This window comes from Erpetoichthys calabaricus, chromosome 17 (assembly GCF_900747795.2).
Source record: "Erpetoichthys calabaricus chromosome 17, fErpCal1.3, whole genome shotgun sequence".
Taxonomy (NCBI): domain Eukaryota; kingdom Metazoa; phylum Chordata; class Cladistia; order Polypteriformes; family Polypteridae; genus Erpetoichthys; species Erpetoichthys calabaricus.
Window position 1 is genome coordinate 80,998,831 of NC_041410.2, and position 20,024 is coordinate 81,018,854.

The window sequence follows — 20,024 nt, forward strand, 5'->3', positions numbered from 1 at the left end:
AGGACGACACCCAGGGTGGGCATCCTAGCCGGGATAGGGCAAGGTTCCTTACCTGAATGAAAGGACAACCCATTGGAACTTCATGAAGGAAGACAGGCTGTTACCTGCCTTAGCCAAAAGATTCCAGTTTAGAGCTGGGTATACTGGCATCCCAGCATGGGCAGATCAAGGAACAATATCTGACCAGGAGGCCACTTTAATAGTGGAACAGGGGAGACAACTGGTTACGGCTACACTCTCCCCCAGTAAGTTAGGTGCCAGCATTCTTCCTGTATGGACGCCCACAAGACATGTTGGAAACTGTACTGAGTGTTGTGAGGATCTGTGATCCTGACTTTCTGGGATTTGTGTTCAACCTGGAAGTGCTTGGGACTTTGGGTGCTGCTACACCTCCTACTGGTCACACTATCTATCTATCTATCTATCTATCTATCTATCTATCTATCTATCTATCTATCTATCTATCTATCTATCTATCTATCTATCTATCTATCTATCTATCTATCTATCTATCTATCTATCTATCTATCTAGTGCCCTTCAGTTCTATCTGTCTATCTACTTGTCCTGTGGGCACTTAAAAATTGAGCTTTGTTATACCAAACAATGTAGTGCAGTGAGCTCAGATGACAAGCTATGGGATTAACATAATAAAATGTGCAATTAAACAGATAGCCAGAAGATACCACAAGAGTCTGTTTCACCCCAGGTGCCATGTCAATTCCTGTTCACCAAATTTTTTAAATATATTGTCAAGACATGAAAGTGACAACTTCAAAAACTCCACTGAGTAACTTGCAGCTTGGAGATCAAGAAGAGGAGGAGAGCGTGGGCAAAGAACAAATGCTGGAAGTTGAAAATGGAAGACTGCAAGGTTGAGTTTACAGAGGAGGTGAGACAGGCACTGGGTGGCAGTGAAGAGTTACCAGACAGTTGGGCAACTACAGCAGAATTAGTAAGGGTGACAGCTAGAAGGGTGCTTGGCGTGACATCTGGACAGAGGAAGGAGGTAAAGGAAATATGGTGCAGGAATGGGAAATTACAGGAGAGTATACAGAGGAAGAGGATGGAGAAGAAGAAGTGGGATAGTCGGAGAGATGCAGAAAGTAGACAAGAGTACAAGGAGATAAGGTACAAGGTGAAGAGAGAGGCGGTGAAGGATAAAGAGAAGGCATATGATGAGTTGTATGAGAGGTTGGACACTAAGGAGGAAGAAAAGGACCGGTGGTCTTTAAAGAGGAACCGAGCCGGGAAAGATGTGCAGCAGGTTAGGGTAATAAAGGATCAATATAGAAACATACTCACGAGCAAGGACAAGTGTGTTGAGAAGATGGAAAGAGCACTTTTACTGGCTGATGAATAAAGAGAATAAGAGAGAAAAGGTTGGATGATGTGGAGATAGTGAATCAGGAAGTGCAATGGATTAGCAAGGAGGAAGTAAAGACAGCTATGAAGAGGATAAAGAATGGAAAGGCCGTTGGTCCAGATGACATACCTATGGAAGCATGGAGGTGTTTAGGAGAGATGGCAGTGGAGTTTTTAACCAGATTGTTTAATCTAATCTTGGAAAGTGAAAGGACGCCTGAGGAGTGGAGAAGTGTACTGGTGCTGATATTTAAGAATAAGGGGGATGTGCAGAGCTGTACTAACTACAGGAGGATAAAATTGATGAGTCACAGCATGAAGTTATGGGAAAGAGTAGTGGAAGCTCAGTTACGAAGGGAGGTGATGATTAGTGAGCAGCAGTATGGTTTCATGCCGAAAAAGAGCACCAGAGATGCAATGTTTGCTCTGAGGGTGTTGATGGAGAAGTATAGAGAAGGTCAGAAGGAGTTGCATTGCGTCTTTGTGGACCTGGAGAAAGCATATGACAGGGTGCCTCGAGAGGAGCTGTGGTATTGTATGAAGAAGTCAGGAATGGCAGAGAAATAAGAGTTTTACATAATATGTACGAGGGAAGTGTGACAGTGGTGAGGTCTGCGGTAGAAGTGACAGATGCATTCAACATGGAGGAGGGATTACATCAGGGATCAGCTCTGAGCCCTTTCTTATTTGCAATGGTGATGGACAGGTTGACAGATGAGATTAGACAGGAGTCCCCATGGACTATGATGTTTGCTGATGACATTGTGATCTGTAGTGATAGTAGGGAGCAGGTTGAGGAGACCCTGAAGAGGTGGAGATATACTCTAGAGAGGAGAGGAATGAAGGTCAGTAGGAACACCATGACAGAATACATGTGTGTAAATGAGAGGGAGGTCAGTGGAATGGTGAGGATGCAGGGAGTAGAGTTGGCGAAGGTGGGTGAGTTTAAATACTTGGGATGAACAGTACAGAGTAATGGGGATTGTGGAAGAGGGTGAAAAAGAGAGTTCAGGCAGGGTGGAATGGGTGGAGAAGAGTGTCAGGAGTAATTTGTGACAAACTGGTATCAGCAAGAGTGAAAGGGAAGGTCTACTGGACGATAGTGAGACCAGCTATGTTATATGGGTTGGAGATGGTGGCACTGACCAGAAAGCAGGAGACAAGAGCTGGAGGTGGCAGAGTTAAAAATGCTAAGATTTGCATTGGGTGTGACGAGGATGGACAGGATTAGAAATGAGGACATTAGAGGGTCATCTCAAGTTGGATGGTTGGGAGACAAAGTCAGAGAGGCGAGATTGCGTTGGTTTGGACATGTGCAGAGGAGAGATGCTGAGTATATTGGGAAGAGGATGTTAAGGATGGAGCTGCCAGGCTAGAGGAAGGCCTAAGAGAAGGTTTATGGATGTGGTGAGAGAGGACATGCAGGTGATGGGTGGGACAGAGCAAGATGCAGAGGACAGAAAGATATGGAACAAGATGATCCACTGTAGCAACCGCTAACTGGAGCAGCCGAAAGAAGTCTTTCCTAAGGTCCCTCTTTCCTAATCTAGATGGACTCTGGTACAGTTATGCCTTCCTATGAAATGGGCACCAATGATGCACACAGATGAAGCCTTGTACGTTTATTGTATACAGTACTTTAATTTGTGCTATGGCAGTATCTCCTGGCGATTGTGTTCACTCCAGTAACAGCTCTCAGAAAGTGAACTTTCTGGCCTACAGCCATCAACATTTGTTCACAACACTGTTTCTTTCTATGAACCATCAATTGCCGCATATTTCCCTCTCAGTTCTGGCCATCTGTAACGATTTTACTAGCACCAGGCATATCCTTTAAATGAGTATCTTCCACTAATATGACCATGATTGTTTTACATTTGATTAGCGGCCCCCAGCACCAGCCCCTTCTGGCATCTCCTCATTCGGCTGACGATCCTCGCGCCGTGACCTTTTTTTTTTTTGTATACAAGATAATTCTGCCCCCAAACAAATGCGATGACTTGACGGACATAAGCGTCTCCCAAGAATGCGCGGAGGACGAGGATTGCGTAACCACACTCGTGTCGAACTTTCAACCCGATGAGGCGCCGCTGAGCCGCCGCTGAGCCGTCCGCGTCTAAACAGCTCGAATCGCTCAGTGCGACTGCACAGCCGCCCCGCCACACGGTCCCCACGCGCAACTCTTTTTAACTTCAGTGATGGATCGTGACATGGAGCGCGTGTGCCCCGCCATGCAATCAGAGCGTGAAAATCCTGCGCAGGGTGCAGCTAAGCACAGAGGACAGGAGAGCAGAGCAGTGCCGCGCATTGGGCCAACGTGCACGAAAGCACAATGCGCTTCCTCGCTCTAATAATGTCTCTTCCTTGCTCGTCTTCAATTGAATGCACGATGAACCCTTGAGAACCCCCGAGCGGTAAACCGGGAAGACCAGGTCGTGAGCGCCATCTGCTGAGCAGAAAGAAAAGCACCGCGCACAATCGCCTTCGCTTTCGCTGATGCACTTTCACACGTAGCACCGCAACCGCACCCAACTCGCTAAGGGGTCTCGGCTTACAAATGCATACATAAAAGACCCCATAAGCAGTCTCAGCTCCTGAAAATACTGCTTAAGGTGCACGAGGCAGGAATTATTTCTTGGTCGAATTCTATCCCAGCTTTGCACGTTTTGTTTTTATTCACCTACAGATTGTTCAGTTTCAGTTGGACACCACAAGTGAATAATTTATGAATTTTGATTTTTTGTTTTAAGGTATGACAGGATTACTAATTGTCTTATCTTTTGGGGGCGCTCTCCTGCTGAATTTTGAGTCTCCAATGTTGTCCTGTACTTTTTTTTCCGTTTGTTTTCACATGTTCTCCTGGGATATAAGACATGTACTTCCTAGTGAAGACAGGCAAGTCAGTCCATGAAGTCCTCTCCCACATACTCTCAACGTATTCCTCCTAACAAATTGTTCCTGAACTTAATTGTGCGGCCTTTCTTTAACATTGACTTTCATTTTTCTGACTTTGCTCCAGTACACTTTATCCCATCCTATAATATTCAGATGGACTCTTAGGTATTTACACCTCCTTCATCTTCTCCACATTATGGTGACTGATCTCAGGGACTGCCTTTCACATTGGAAGTCCACCACCAACTACTTTGTTTCAGTAAAGTTCAGTTCTGTGTGTATCACGACACAGACTAGTTGATGCGTCATGACAGCCATGAAGATTGGCTCGCTGGGAGATACTGGTCAGACTGGTCTGTTTGATATCTGCCGTTTCTGTCCTGCACTTCGGCCACTGCATTTCATAGACTGTCAAATGATGTCCTGTACTGGTCAGTTGAGTTCCTCCTCTTGTTGGCACTTTCTCTGAAGTCTGAGAGGCAGGTCAATGTCATCCATTACTCCTGCTGCCTACACCTGCACCACTACCTCAGCCTGTAGAGCGCACATACGTTATGTTTGTCATCACTAATCAGAATATACCCTGCGGCCTACATAGTGGAAAATAAAATAATGGAATTATAAAAATAATGGCTCTTTAATGGTACTGTATGGCTCTTTACCAGGTCGTGTGGTCCTTCTTAGTTTCATTGCTTGACCAAGAACCTTCATTCTGGGATTGGTTGTTTGCATTTGAAGTTGGTTCTTTGGGCTTGGGAAAAAACTTCCTAATATGTAGAAAAAAACTGAAATCTTTAATGTATGAGGGGGCTGCAGGACACTAACAGATGTAAAAAATCTGCACTTAGCCTGTATTACTGGGCGTATGCAACAAGAGTCTTTTTAAAATCCTGAACCACATAACAAGTCTGTTACCATCTAGTCATGGTTATTCACTGTATGGGGTCCGATACAGATCTAAATTAATAAATGGATCTTTCTGGAACCTTCATGTGGATGGTTTACAAGTACCTGGCTACAAGAGGGGCCTGACAGTGTGTGTTCTTTCCCTGGGCCCAGACTGCTCACGAGCCCCAAGATGTCATCAGAAATCGACCATCCCCAAGATGTATGACTTTAGCCGAGAATTTTGATGCTGTGTGATTTATTGTGTAATGTCATTGTGAGGTTGGGAACCAAAAATGTTTCCCCTATGGCATTGTTCTGAGCCAGTCTGTCACCTTTATTTTAGCAGTTGTCACACACGTGCGCATGGGAGGCAGCTAAAGAAAAGAAGGTATTTCCACGCTGGCCAGCGGGTGGCAGAGTACACTAATCCTTTCTCTTTTATCTCTGCAGACCAAAAATGCGAAATTCTTCCTGGAACCGACGACAGATGACATCACTTCCGGATTTGGGCCGATGATGTCACTTCCCCTGACTGACCTTAAAAACCGCCATAATCCTCCTGCTTGTCAGTTCTGTGTTGGACTCTTGTCTGTAAAGACTGTCTATTACTTTTGCCATTTTTTCAGCCAAACTTCAAGTATACGGGGAGGCTGCCCCAAAACCTTTTTGTGGTGTCAGGGTCATTCATTTCACACAGTGTACTTACAGTGCATCCGGAAAGTATTCACTGCACATCACTTTTTCCACATTTTGTTATGTTACAGCCTTATTCCACAATGGATTAAATTAATTTTTTTCCTCAGAATTCTACACACAACACCCCATAATGACAACGTGAAAAAAGTTTACTTGAGGTTTTTGCAAATTTATTAAAAATAAAAAAACTGAGAAAGCACATGTACATAAGTATTCACAGCCTTTGCCATGAAGCTCGAAATTGAGCTCAGGTGCATCCTGTTTCCCCTGATCATCCTTGAGATGTTTCTGCAGCTTCATTGGAGTCCACCTGTGGTAAATTCAGTTGACTGGACATGATTTGGAAAGGCACACACCTGTCTATATAAGGTCCCACAGTTGACAGTTCATGTCAGAGCACAAACCAAACATGAAGTCAAAGGAATTGTCTGTAGACCTCCGAGACAGGATTGTCTTGAGGCACAAATCTGAGGAAGGTTACAGAAAAATGTCTGCTGCTTTGAAGGTCCCAATGAGCACAGTGGCCTCCATCATCCGTAAGTGGAAGAAGTTCGAAACCACCAGGACTCTTCCTAGAGCAGGCCGGCCATCTAAACTGAGCGATCAAGGGAGAAGGGCCTTAGTCAGGGAGGTGACCAAGAACCCGATGGTCACTCTGTCAGAGCTCAAGAGGTCCTCTGTGGAGAGAGGAGAACCTTCCAGAAGGACAACCATCTCTGCAGCAATCCACCAATCAGGTCTGTATGGTAGAGTGGCCAGACGGAAGCCACTCCTTAGTAAAAGGCACATGGCAGCCCGCCTGGAGTTTGCCAAAAGGCACCTGAAGGACTCTCAGACCATGAGAAAGAAAATTCTCTGGTCTGATGAGACAAAGATTGAGCTCTTTGGTGTGAATGCCAGGCGTCACGTTTGGAGGAAACCTGGCACCATCCCTACAGTGAAGCATGGTGGTGGCAGCATCATGCTGTGGGGATGTTTTTCAGCGGCAGGAACTGGGAGACTAGTCAGGATAAAGGGAAAGATGACTGCAGCAATGTACAGAGACATCCTGGATGAAAACCTGCTCCAGAGCGCTCTTGACCTCAGACTGGGGCGACGGTTCATCTTTCAGCAGGACAACGACCCTAAGCACACAGCCAAGATATCAAAGGAGTGGCTTCGGGACAACTCTGTGAATGTCCTTGAGTGGCCCAGCCAGAGCCCAGACTTGAATCCGATTGAACATCTCTGGAGAGATCTTAAAATGGCTGTGCACCGACGCTTCCCATCCAACCTGATGGAGCTTGGAAGGTGCTGCAAAGAGGAATGGGCGAAACTGGCCAAGGACAGGTGTGCCAAGCTTGTGGCATCATATTCAACAAGACTTGAGGCTGTAATTGCTGCCAAAGGTGCATCGACAAAGTATTGAGCACATGGGATTTCTCAGTTTTTTTTATTTTTAATAAATTTGCAAAAACCTCAAGTAAACTTTTTTCACGTTGTCATTATGGGGTGTTGTGTGCAGAATTCTGAGGAAAAAAAATGAATTTAATCCATTGTGGAATAAGGCTGTAACATAACAAAATGTGGAAAAAGTGATGCGCTGTGAATACTTTCTGGATGCACTGTATCTTGTGAAAGTTCATTTTACAGACAGTTGGACATAGACCTGCTCATCTTGTGCTCTTCAGTTCACGTGCTGCTTCTTCAGGGAGCATTTTGTAAAGCAATGAGAACTGATTTATGACCCACGCTCGTTATTAACGGCTTCAACTGCTTCAGCGTCAGACCCACTAATAAGTCCATAATGGAAAGGCAGAATGGAAATCAGGATGAACAAAAATAAAAAGTAAAAAAACAATACTTTATCCACATATAACTGCTTCATTTTTATTAAAATGTATTAACACACTTGGTCTTGTAAATTCTTCACTGACCCCAAAACACAGAAACTAGGAAATTACAGCTCATTGAATTAGGCTAGGAGTACAATTAAAAACTGAATTTGGTTAAAACAAAAAACCTGAAGCTCCAGGGGGTCCTCAAGACTGAGTTTGGGATCCCCTGGTCTAAAGTAAAGGGAAGCCATTTATTTCTTGAAATGTGCCAATGAGCCATGGCAGGCTGCAGTGCAGGGCCTTTGCTATGACTGCCTTCTATAGGTCGCACAATCCTCATTCACTGCTATGCCAGTGTAGATGCCACTTATGAAGAACCAGACTCAGTTTCTAATCAGACTGGAATACAGCACCCCTGCCTGAGATAATAATTAATGAATTACATTCATAGAGCACTTTATGTAGACAATATGGAAACACTTGAACCAGCACTAATGTGCAGCATCCCACCAGTATGATGTGAAGGCAGCCATTTTAGCACCAGTACACTTGCCACACACTGACTATTAGGTGTTGAAGGGGTGAGAGAGACTGTTAGCCAATAAGGGTCAGGGGATGATTAGGGGAGCAGAATGGCCAGGCTATGGTGGGCAATTTAACCAGGACATTGGGGTACATCCTACTTTTTTTGAAACAAGCCCAGTGATCCTTAATGGCCACAGAGAGCCAGTACCTCGGTTTTACATCCCATTCAAAGGACGACACCAATTTTTACAGCACAGTGTCCCCATCACTGCACAGTGACATTGAGATCCACACACAGACCACAGGGTAAGTGCCCTCTGATGCCCCACCAACACCTCTTCCATCAGTAACCCAAGGTTTTCCTGGTACTAGCCAGTTCAAAACATGCTTAACTTCAAGTGAATCGCCTGGTCCGAAGTACAGGTGGTAGTGCATGGTTAAGACCCCCAAAACCACAGGGACTCCACCCTCAGAAATTACCCCCCCCCCCCATTCTCCATTATACACTCCTTCTAACAGACCTACAACGTTCAAGTACCATTTACACCCTAGCTACATCCAATTCAACACACACGCACACACACACACACTCTCTCTCTCTCTCTCTTTTCGGCCCACACGAACGTCGTAATCTCAATTTGTATGGCGCGCGTCCCCCGGTCCTGAATATCGCATGTTGCCGTGCAGACACTCAGGCCATTTTGCGCTTCAGCGACTTGCTCTGTCAGCGTTGGCAGGCTAACTTCTGCTGGCAGCTCTCGGCATTCACATTTTATCCTTCACTGGGTCTATTGGGTGCAGCGCTGTGTGGTTCAACAAGCATCGGCTGGATGCTTTAAAGAGGCAGGGACGTTTCGGAATTTTCCTCACTTTTTAAATCTCGCATCGCACGTCCAATTGTGCGCTGCTTAACTCAGGTGCAGGTTAGTCCAGGACAGCATGTGAGAGCCGTCATTAACATTGACAAGTGAACAAAATAAAAGATTTAAAGTCAGAAAGCCGGCCAAAAAAGCCGCAGGTAGTTAAATGGGAGCAGCGAAAAATATTTAAACTTTGAGCGGCGATCTTGGCCACTACTGGACAAGCACGGAGGCTGAGGGTGCGATCGGAAATACCGCCAGATGACCCACGTGATTACGTAATAGAAACGAGTCAGCACACCGCAGCGTAAGGCAGACGACCCCAGTCTCCTTAGGGGTCAGTTTAATCACCCTCATGTAAAATCGAAGTGAAGACTACGGCACTGGGTCTGCGCTGGTTACCTCATCACTCACTGACATTGGGCTATCAGGGTGCGCGATGTCAGATTCTCTTTTCCGTAATGCCATGATACTTGATGCTCATCCACTGTTCTCTTATCGACCCCCTCCTCCTTGTCAGCTACCTTAAGTATGCCATCATTTGCACTGAGGGTTGGATCAGATGCTTTAGGGCAGAGCATAAAATAAGAGTGCGGAGCTACTAGGCAGTGAAGTGGGACAATGCTATCTATCTATCTATCTATCTATCTATCTATCTATCTATCTATCTATCTATCTATCTATCTATCTATCTATCTATCTATCTATCTATCTATCTATCTATCTATCTATCTATCTAAGTGCCTTGAGCATGGGAAAGGCGCTATAGAAATAAAATGTATTATTATCTATCTATCTATCTATCTATCTATCTATCTATCTATCTATCTATCTATCTATCTATCTATCTATCTATCTATCTATCTAAGTGCCTTGAGCATGGGAAAGGCGCTATATAAATAAAATGTATTATTATTATTTTATTATCTATCTATCTATCTATCTATCTATCTATCTATCTATCTATCTATCTATCTATCTAAATGCCTTGAGCATGGGAAAGGCGCTATATAAATAAAATGTATTATCTATCTATCTATCTATCTATCTAACTATCTATCTATCTATCTAAGTGCCTTGAGCATGGGAAAGGCGCTATATAAATAAAATGTATTATTATTATCTATCTATCTATCTATCTATCTATCTATCTATCTATCTATCTATCTATCTATCTATCTAAGTGCCTTGAGCATGGGAAAGGTGCTATATAAATAAAATGTATTATCTATCTATCTATCTATCTATCTATCTATCTATCTATCTATCTATCTATCTATCTATCTATCTATCTATCTATCTAAGTGCCTTGAGCATGGGAAAGGCGCTATATAAATAAAATGTATTATCTATCTATCTATCTATCTATCTATCTATCTATCTATCTATCTATCTATCTATCTATCTATCTATCTATGATATAGTGCCTTATCTATCTATCTATCTATCTATCTATCTATCTATCTATCTATCTATCTATCTATCTATCTATCTATCTATCTATCTATCTTATCCTGCCTACTATACTAAAATTAAAATCTATCTATCTATCTATCTATCTATCTATCTATCTATCTATCTATCTATCTATCTATCTATCTATCTATCTATCTATCTATCTATCTATTACATAGTGCCTTTTCTGTCAATCCTTATTATTACTTCTAGCCTGATATGCTTTGTATTCTCATGTCTGCTAGAAGATGGCACCGTGTGGTGGGTTTGGCTGCTTATGACACCCAATCCTAACAACTCTCAATTCATGGCTACCCCTAGGCCAGATCAGAGTTTTCTTTGTCCCTGTTACTTCTTATCTTTTATATTTGTTGCTCCTACCTCATGCAGCAGCACTGGGGATTTGGCACCACAACTGACTTTTTTCACACCTGCCAAGATGTCTTTTTTTTTTTAGTAAATTTTGTCATCCTAAGTTCCACCTTGGTGTGTTCATCTCTAATGCGACTTTAAATGTTAAACAGTCAAAAGGCATTTTGGATGAAGCAGATTATCTGAGGCGAGGCTCTGGCTCCAGGAGTGCCCTACAAAGAGCTGTCAATTCAGTGTCAGCTAAGAACTTTCTTGTTCAGTCAAGAGGAAGGCCAGGTAAAAGAAAAAAAGTGAAAGTTCAGTAACGCCCGTACCGATTGTACTCGCTATGTCTTTGCATTCCCAGTCCAGCTGCACGTGTGCAGGTTAGTTGAGCCACTAGGGCTGTGCAGTCACTATGGGTGCCTGTTTTTTTTTCCTCTTTTTTGATTTTTCAATTGAAGGCTTTCTCTTTTTTCATATTTTGAGGTTGCCTCGTTGTAAGCCCTCAGTGTCAGTATACATGGCCACCTCGGCTAATCCACACCCAAGTCTGGCGGTCCTCCTGGCTCACAACTCGAAGTATGCCCTTCAGCTCAACTGTCGGCTGAAATTCTTTTTAGTTGGACGTCTCACCTCCTCCTCTCCCTTTCTGCACATCTGCTACTGGATGGTCTTTAGCGTGCATCAGACAGGATCAGGCAGGCGGCCCCCCCAGTGAACACAAGGAAGGGGCTCTAAATGTGAAACATTTGTCATTCCTGCATCCAAAACTGTGCAACTCCATTGCTACTCCGACACAACTATGGGGTGTTGTCATGGACACGGCTTTCTGAAGCCGATATGGTTGGTGTCCATAGCAACACAGTGCAATGTTTCCAAAAATGGATTTCAGGAAAAGAAGTATAAAAGTAGGCACTGAAGGAGAGCTTGGGTGAGGCTGGGGGATTATAAAGTGCAATCCAGCAAGGCAAAGGCCATATGTTGTCCACACAGCTTAGTTCCTTACAACAAATCCCATGATGGGGCCTTAAATCTACTAGAGAAGCCTCATGGAGGTTGAGCCAGGCTGCTCACACGTAGACCCCAGTGGGAGGTTAATATAACTGCTTCCCTATTTAGTGCAGGTGGCCTTACCTGATTCTGTCATTGGTCAGTTATGGCCCAATCATAATTGGGTAACTGAAACTGCTGGTCATTTGCCATACATTACAGTTCACTCAGAGTCAAGCAGCAACACGAGCCCAGCATAAAGTGAGGAAAAAATAAGCAGCTGAAGGTTTATTCACCATTTACTTCTTAACGTTACGTCACCCTCATCTGGACCCCTGGCCCCACCTGCCATAGTCATTTCTGTCATGTGTCATTGACCTGATCAAACCTGTTTAAAAAACGATTTATTGATATATATTGAAATGTTTTGAAATAAAAAGAGAAGTTCCATCCATCCATTTTCCAACCCGCTGAATCCGAACACAGGGTCACGGGGGTCTGCCGGAGCCAATCCCAGCCAACACAGGGCACAAGGCAGGGAACCAATCCTGGGCAGGGTGCCAACCCACCGCAGAAAAAGAGAAGTTTAGGAAGGATATTCATCTTAACAATGTTAATTCTTCCGGCTAGAGTGAGATGAAGGGTTGACCATCTATGCAAGTCTTGCTTAATTTTTTTCCATACAGATGCCAAAATTTTGTTGATAAAGAGCTTTATGTTTACTTGTGATATTTACCTCTAGGTATTTAAACTGATCTGCTATGGTAAAAGGTAGGGTGTCTAATCTAATATTATATGCTTGTGAATTCACTGGAAAGAGTATACTTTTATTCAGATTAATTCTAAGACCGGATATCTTTTGAAATTCTGTTAGTGCTGTTAAAACAGCGGGGACAGTGTTTTCTGGGTCTGATATATATAAGACCATATCATCTGCATATAGAGAAATTTTCTGTTCCAGTCCTTCTCTGACAATCCCCTTTATCTGATAAGAATTTCGACAGTGAACCGCCAGTGGTTCAATAGCGATTGCAAACAACGGTGGCGACAAGGGACATCCTTGTCTGGTACCACGTTCTAGTTTAAAGTAGTCTGAGCAAATGTTATTAATACAAACTGAAGCTTCTGGATTGGTATACAGTAGTTTGATCCAAGCACAAATATTCGGCCTGATCAAACCTGCATGCCCCTTGGTGTTTTTTTTATGTTTTATGGGGATCCTATTTCTTCTGTGACAGTTTTAAGATTTTTGTTTTCTCATTAATGTCCCCACTTTCTTTAAAATTTACTTTGTCAAGGCAGTTGGTCCTGCTGATTAATCAGAGTCGGGGATAGGCCAAGTCAAGCCAATCCTCGTGTTTGTTTGTTGTTCCCAACTAAACTCCCATTAGTGTACGGCGTCCATGATAACTTAGTGCTCATCTTCTTGGTGCAGTTTGTCTGCTGGGCTGTGAAGCCATGAGTTTTCTTTTGAAGGAGATTAAGAGAATGCACTGAAATTGCAGAGATGAGAAATGAGAAGCGATTATGGAGTGCTTCCTTTGAGCTGCATTACATTATGGGAGATCTGAAGGAGCTCTTTCACTTTGCTGCCATGTAGATGTGTTTGCCTGCCCTCTGGTTCCTGTGTCCTGGTGTCCTGTGTCCTGTTTGAGGGGTGGCTTGTCCTCTTGCCCTACAAGTCAAATCCCCTGCTTTGTCTTGATCCTCCACCTTATCTATCGTGTGTAGGGAATGAATATGAATGAAGTGGACTGACAGAATGGACTTGGCCATGTTTTGCTTTGGCTGCTATCTCTGTTATTACTCCGAATTGTTCTTTGAACCTTTGTAGCATTGTGCTAAATACTTGTATTTATTGCCTTATGGTTACTTTTAGAGAAAAGCGAGATACACAAGCATGTATGCTAGAGTACATAGTGCATGTTGGGTTACACAAGCATCAACCCACCATCCATGCCCACTCTGACATCAGAGATGAGTTTTTAGTTTTTATAAGCCCCTAACAAGATTTGAAGTAAGTGCCTGAAGGAGCAGGAAGTATAAGTTTAGGGTAAGAAAGCTATAGGAGATATCTGTTATAAGGTAACAGACCAACACAATAGATCTTTATTAGAGCAGATGTTGAGCTTATCAGGGCATTATCTTCTAGTACCATCATGACTGAGCCTTGCATACAAGAGCGAAGATACCTAAACTTGAGTCGACTAGAAGAATGTCCAATAAGTACTTCGGGGTGGTATGGTGTGTGTTGTTACCTCTTGATTTGCTTGCTTTTTGGCCCATAAGATTATTCTGAATCTATTACATTGAATCTATTTTCTGCTTTTCTAGCTCTCATGTCTTAATATTCTGACACCACTGACTTAATGTAAGGTCACTGGGTGAGGGTGACACTCCAGTAGAGTGATATAGCAGCACAATATAGAATAAAAGTGTGAACTGTAGACACAAGAAATCAGAGTATAGTGTGAGTCCACAGCTTCGTATTCCAGAAAAGGGCTTTATGTCTTAAGGAGAGGTGACCCTAAAGCCATTGAAAGAGAGCACATCTCTTTCAACTTTGTCTTCCTTTCCTCCTACCATCGATCCTTTGCTCCAGCTCTAGTCTTATCTCTAGTCTTATAGTAGCTCTAGTTGAAAACATGTTCATACACCATAATGGGGTCAATTTTGGCCAAGCTTTGGAATCACTTCTGGGGTCAAGATGGCCTTATTTTATACCCGGCTAGAGTTCCTTGCCTCAGTGACTCTATTGAGAGCCACCCTCTCTCTTCTGGGCAGCAGAGTTCCAGCCGTAAGATGTCTGCTGCCATCTGCCTGCCTGTGTGCCCCCCCCCCCCCCCCCATATTCCATAAGGGTTATGTAGTAACTCATGAAGGAGGCAGTGTCTTTAGTGACAAGCAGCAAGATACAGATTTGATCAAATATCATGCAAAGTTTGTACCCAAAAAGTCAGTTTGTATGTTCTCCAAAGTGTAACACAAAAGTCTTAGCAAGAATGTCAAGAAACTGGAGAGAAATGAAAAAAAAAAAATCACGCATAAAGTTTTTAATGAAATGTCCACAAACTTGGATAAGATGTAAATGATAGCGGTGACCTTTTAAGCCGTTGTGTTAGTGATATCAGGCATCACCACCCTAATGGAACAGCCCCATCAACCGGAACCCACATCATGGCAACAGGCTTACATAATGGCACAGCTTGTATGCAAAACAAAATGAAGACAAAAGTATTTGCCACACCTTCAATACATTTTTTGCCCCAAATATCACTCAAGTATTTGGAATCTCGTTGTTCAAAAACCCCTAATTAGATAGAATTTTGTTATTTTGAACTTCAGTGAGAGCTAAGAGAAATGAAAAGCAAAGCCATATCATAATAGGTTACTGGCAGGAGGGTTCAGTAAGTCAGAAAGACTTTTCTGCATGTGGAGTGGCCTTAAGGGCACCTCAGACCACCAAATCCTACACACAAATACACCAGACGCAGTCTCAGGTTCAAATAAGCCACAGGCTTCTTTGCCACAATGTACAGTAATATACTTGAATCAAAAACAATACACCACCTTTTATTTTTCTCTCTTGTTTACCTTCTTTCACCTCCACTCCAAGTGAACTTTGTTTCACTCCAGTCCTGATTCTGACTCACCCGGCCGAGGAATCCCAGAAGTATGTTACCTGCATTTCCAGGTAATTCAGATGAGGACAGGGAAGCTGGCTCCCAAATGTTCCCTCTAGTGGCCCCAAAGTTTCTCCGGAGGGCCTGCATGCTCCAACTACAATTTCCATGCAGGCCTGAAAGAATCCAGACTGGAGCAGCACTAGAGGCATGTGGCCACCTAACGTTCTGAGGGAACACATTCCACTGCCTGTCCATTGTATTGGTGTCTCTTCTGAGAAAGGTACCATCAGCCATCCTGGCAGGTCACCAGTCCATCCAAGAGTTCCTTCACAATGGACACCAACCTACCAACATCTGAATCCTGACTGTCCTTAGTCCCCACATTACATACAGGTAGAACTCCTGAAGCTGATCTGAACAAACTCTCCTCCTAAGTGCTCTCCTCAAAGACACAGACTCTTACTTTTTGATGTCCTCGATGCTACAAAGGGTTCGGAGCTCATCCTTTGACTGGCCACCACATTTAGTAGGATGTCAGCTGACAAGTCAGGCCTATCCTGCCACCCATCATGGCTAAACACAATGACTGTTGACAATGAAGGAGAATATCACATGTTAAGGCCAGCAATGGACTGGAGGCCCATCCCGGTTTGGTTCCTACCTACCACATGATGGAATAAAAAATTTGAGAATGATATTTTATGTAATGATACGTATATCAAGGAATCTCCATCCAGAACAATCTTGAAACAATTACCAAGGCAGGTGGTATTTTTTTGTTTTTAATCTGTCATGGGGTTCTCCCTCTTATATGTGATACCTCTCAAAGCATGAGAGTGGTAGTGGATCAAGCGGCATTTCCAGATGGCAGTGGGCCCTCAGAGAGGCAGCGTCTGAAAATAGCTCTGAATATCGGGGCGCACTCTAGTGTGAAATCCATCTCTCTCCACTGAGACTCCATTCACTAATTGTCAAATGATGAAAGGCTGTTGTGTGGGAGAGTCGCACGCTGGGGATTTTTAACTTCCAATCCGCTTTTCTCTTTAAAAACAACAACAAAAAAATAAATAAAAAACAAAAAAAGACAAGAAGGCAGCCAAGAAAAGCAGTTAATTATTAGAGCCATAATGAGAAACCCCAGGAGTGAGGCTAATTCACTCTAATGAACCTGAGGAGGGCCTGAGGGGTGGGGTGATTCAGCCATGTTGATGATCTGACCACCAGCAAAGCATCAGATTTTTGGAAATTAGATGAACGTGGGGTGGTGGATACCTCGTAAACATGAAGGAGCCTTTTATAGATCCAGGAGAGGTGAATTCACAATCAGGCTGGATGATAGATAGATAGATAGATAGATAGATAGATAGATAGATAGATAGATAGATAGATAGATAGATAGATAGATAGATAGATAGATAGATAGATAGATAGATACTTTATTAATCCCAGTGGGAAATTCACATATGTACATATAAATGTACATATGCTGTCAAATTTAAATTTTAGGCAAATTCCCAGCACATACAAAACATGAACAGCTTATTGTGTGTGTGAATGGATGAGCCCTTCATTGGGCTGGTGCCCCATCCTGGGTTGCTTCCTGTCTTGGGCCCAATGCTGCCAAACTGACCCTAAGTTTGATTAAGTGGGCTTGAGAATGTTATGTTATGCAGTTTGAAATGTGCTTAAATTCATTGCTTTGACTAAATCACTGCTACTTTAACTGGTATCTGAGCAAGCACTATGACATGAGAAGCAATCTCTCAAACATGGGTTACATTTACCATATTAGCTAGTTTTAAATGCTTAAGTATATATTAAATATCACTTTAATTTCAAATGTTTATGAAGGTGTTCCTTGATTCTTTGCATAAAAACAGTAGAGTCGTGGCAAAGAAAGCTTTGTTGATCGCTAAACAGTTGCAACTAAAAGTACATTAGATGCCAGGCTCAAAAAATGGCCTGGGTGTTGAAATTGAGGCTTAAAACTGATGTCAATTCCTCTAGAGCTGAGCTCTGCTAGCGGCAGTGTCATTTTACCCTTTTTTTTTTTCTATCATCCCAAGGTATCAGGTATGTATGTACATTATATGCAAGTATAAATAAGCATGGGCAACAAACAAAGGGCTCAGAAAGAACAGGAAAAGGAAAAAGATAAGGCAGCTAAAGTTCCATCAAAGTCTAAACCAGCCTCAAGGTCATGGTGCCTACCAGAGACTAACAGATGGCCCCAGGACCTGACGCAACAGCATCAACCCCAGCCAAGAGTGACAGTAGGAGTGAAACTGCGAGCGAGGTGGGCAAAAAGAATTCATCGATTCCAGGAGCATTATTGAAAATGAGCATGGCCTTTTATCCCCGCTGTCAACTATGGCTAATACCCCCCACTGAGTCAGAAGATTCAACCTCAACCAGACTCACAACTCAGCCTATGGAGCACGGAGAAGACTCTAACGCACTATCCGAACCCAAGGTAATGATTTGTGAACTCGGGGGTGGGGGGCACATAAATGGTATAAAGAAGGATGTAAGGGCTGCGGTGGGGTGGCACCCTGCCCGGTAAGAAATAGCTTCAGGATGTAAAAGACTTGGAGAAATGTTTAAGTACTACGTTTACTACAACCTTTACAGAAATTCTAGAAAAAAAATTGATAACAAAATGCAGGAAAATACAAATAAGTCAGAGAGTAAAATTTGAGAGGGCAGAGTGGTGGCTCTGAGGTAGGGATTTGCATTGGCAATCGGAAGGTTGCCGGTTCGAATCCCGTAAACGCCAAAAGTAACTCTACTTCGTTGGGCCCTTAACCTGCAATTGCTCCGTCCCGGGTGTGACGTTAATCTGCATCCAGCCCTGCAAGTAGGCCCTCCAACCTGCAGGGAAACACCTGGGGGTTGGTGGCAGAACTGGCACTCCAGCCACCATAAAAAAATCTCACACTGGTTTCATTTCATCTGACCTAGTGTGGTGCTGAGGTGGCTGCACTCGGGTCCTAATCTGGTATCTCTTCACCTCTGCTCAGCTTGAAGATGTTAAGCAAACGTTTACGACTCACATTGAAATAGTTCAACAACTGACGTCTCCCACTGACAAAAACGCAACAGTAGCAAAACTGATGTCAGTGGCACAAAACTGCCTCCCAGTAATAAACTTCAAGACATATGCACTATGCTGGCAAGATGGAGTTGTAAAAACACCACAATCCTTCCTTTTGATTGAACAGACACTGTCCTCTCATGATGGCCCAGTAACTCAAGTGTGTACCAATTGTGCCAAAGCTCTCCAGTCCCAAGTGTAACAGACTGAAGCAAACTGCAAGCACTTAATGCATAATCAGCGATGTGATTAAATTGGAAATAACACCCCGTAAAGACAAGATGAGAGGTCTATAAATAACTAACCCTAACCCTAACCCTAATGAATGGTGGATTGAACAATACTGAGACAACATCTTAAACAAGGGCTTAAAACAGTGTACAGGTCACCTACCATTGTTTAAGTATGAGAAGGTGTGTTTTTCTGTTGCCAAATGAGGCATATTTCTATGCAAATTTTATAATTTAGACAAAACATTAATCTAAGTATGCATTTCTTCACCTTTAGCCCAAGGTTTTTATAGAAAATAGCCCAATATCGACTCTGGGGTTTTGCATGCATGTTTTTACTTTAGTATTAATGAATTGTTTGTGTTGATCATTTGCAAAATATCTCAATACCCTAAAATCCCTTATAATACTACTAATAATAGAATTTCCAAGGAGCTGCCCACCTCTATTAATCACTGTACCTTTACTGCAGTCCCTTTTTCAGCTCCAGCCATTTTCCACGTAGTCCTTCTACCTGCAGCCATGCTGTCTAAACCTCGTCAAAGAGTAGAATGCAGAGCAGAGGCCAAATTTTGTCAGCTCTTCCACTCCTAGCTCAGTTCTTTCTGATTTCAAAATGTTTGTAACACGAACTTACTGCTTTGAATGAACTTATTAAGACAACGGTGGTTTAAAGAAACAAAAATAACAATGATAAAAGTACTTTCTCGAAGTTGCTTAATCCAGTTCAGGGTTGCATGGGGCCTATTCTGACAAGAGAGGGTACCAGGTCTCTGGACGGCTCATCACTCCATCACAGGGGAACTCCAGAGCTCAAGACCCACACTCACACATCCAGATGAGAGTAAGAAAGCACATGCCAGGAGCGACAGGCATCAGGCCAGAGCAATGGAAGATGGAGAAAATGATGGCAGGCAGTTAGATCAAGAGCAAGAGAGCACATTCACAGAGTCACGATCAAGAGAAGACATCCATAAAGTAGTAGGAGCTCACTTACAGTACATACAAGAAAACAAATACACTGGAGGATCGAGGATACCCACAAGTAGGAGGAGACATTCAATCACTGATAAGCAGCAAAACAAGGCCAAGGTTTGGTTAGCTGTGCACGTGGGTGCAAAATATATGGAGAGAGTGATGGACCTCAGCAGCCTCCCACAAGTCTATCATTTGATTAAATGGTGTACTAGGATGGAACCTTGTGGTAGCCTTCCACACTCAGACCTCCCA